This window comes from Prionailurus viverrinus, chromosome B2 (assembly GCF_022837055.1).
Source record: "Prionailurus viverrinus isolate Anna chromosome B2, UM_Priviv_1.0, whole genome shotgun sequence".
In the NCBI taxonomy this organism is placed as follows: domain Eukaryota; kingdom Metazoa; phylum Chordata; class Mammalia; order Carnivora; family Felidae; genus Prionailurus; species Prionailurus viverrinus.
Genome location: NC_062565.1, coordinates 56,629,742 through 56,631,900, shown reverse-complemented (window position 1 = coordinate 56,631,900; position 2,159 = coordinate 56,629,742).

Below are 2,159 nucleotides of genomic sequence, written 5' to 3'. Positions count from 1 at the left end.
CTAGTTTTGTGTCTTTTAACTTTACACTCTATTTTTTTTTTTGGAGGTTACTTTTGGGGGAAATTTCTTGGAATTTATCTTCAAACTCTTCTATTAAATATTTAATTTTTTACATCACAAGAATAACTTTCACAATTGAATGCTTGCCCTGTTATTGTTCTCATTTTATAGTATGCTTTTTTTCTCTTTTATGGAAATAATATTTTTCTGAAAATATTCTGAATATTTCTTTGAAATTTTCTTAGCCTTCTGCACTAGATTCATATTCTCTAAGTAATGTTTTCTTATGGTTTGTTTTGATTTCTCCTGTTCCTAAATCCTCTGGTGATCTTTGACTCCCTACTTTTATTTCGGCGGGAGGCACTAAAAATTTGAGTGGTGTTTCTATTTACAAGGTATGTACAAATACAAGGAGTACTTCTTGGCTGATAAATATTTGTTAGTGTACCTAAGTTAAATAGTAATACAGGCTTTCCTTGGAGAAAATATTTTTGCTTCTGGAACATATTCTTCCCTCCCAAACAGGAAGTTTTGATTGATTGATTGATTGATTGATTGTCTGGGTGGGCATGGGTGGAATAGTGATATTTGTCTAGTTGCTTGCATTATAGAAGAAAGGCAAGAGAAGGGCTTCATGTGTCTTATAGTTAGTGTATATATTTTTTCTCTATCTGCTATATTTCAGCCCTGTGTTTCATCTTTATGCTTTTCCATACTTTATGTCTGCAAGTAGAGAGCTCTTCTGATTTTTCAAGATAACTAATTTCCTGTAGGGATTGAAAAGATAAACATTTAAAGTTAGTTTACTAGATAGAACTAGATTTCTTATTGCTTATTCTTCAGTATGAATGCACAATAAAGCATACTAGACATTGAATGGAAGTCGACGGTATGTTTCATTGTCCCTGCTGCTTACTTTTAACATTATCTGTGCTTGTATATTTAAAGTGGGATTCATGGAGACAGCAAATAGTTGAATCTTGTTTATTAAGTCTGTCAGCCCCTGCATTTCATTCAGTCTATTTAGAGTGTTCATATTTAATGTAATTAGCAAAATAGTTTCCTACTCTTTTCCTTTTTACTTGTCCAGTTTTTTCTTTTTTCCTTCCTTCTAAAGTGATTCATTTTTATGATTACATTTTTTTCTAAAATATTGGCTTATTGGTAATACTTATTTGCAATTTTTAGTGGTTGGTCTAGGATTCACACCATATATTTGTAATTTATTATAATCTAATTTCAAGAAAAAATTTACTTCATGTATAGAGTGTAAGAGTCTTAGAACAGGATACCTGCTTTTCCTTTCATTCTTTTCCTTATGTTGTCAAACATTTTATGTTTATATACGTTATAATCTTTATAATGAATGATTATTTTCATTTAGACATTCAATTATCTTGTAAAGAGTTAAGAATATAAATAACTTTGGGGTATAGGTATTTTATACATTTTTATAATTATTTCTTATGTAGACAAAAATTTGCAATTGATAACATATTTCTTTTGGCTGAAGAAATTCCTTTTACTTTTCATTTAGTAGTACAGATCTTATAGCAATAACTTTCTTAAAGTTCTTATTTGCCTGGAAAAATTCTTTGTGAGAACTTCATAGTTTCAGCGAGAAGTCTACTGTTATATTTGTTGCTTTTTAGCCTCTGGCTAATTTCAAGATGGGTTTTTTTATTTTTTTTTGGCTTTACTTTTCATCAGATAATGGTAATCTTCCTTATAATTTTTTAAAATCCTGCTTAGGGATCTCTAAGTTTCTTGGAACTTTTGTTTGCTTTCTTTCAATAATTTTGGGGATTTTTGGCTGTTATCTCTTCAAGTATTTCTTCTATCTGTTCTCAACTTCTTTGTCTGGGACTTCAGTTGCATATATATTAGATGATTTACTACTGCCTATCAACTTTTGTTGTTCTGTTCTGTTCTATTTTTCTCCCTTAGCAGTTTCCAAAATAACTAGAAATGTAAAACATATCAGAAAGAAAGAATTAGCTAGTATATTCATTTCACTTTCTATGGTTCCCTATGTGTTAATTTATGTTATCTACCTTTCCATTAAAATCTCTTAAAATATTAATCATACAGAATACAGCTCTCATAAGATTTATGAAAGAGTATTTTGAAGGTTATTTGAAGAAACATTGAAAATATGA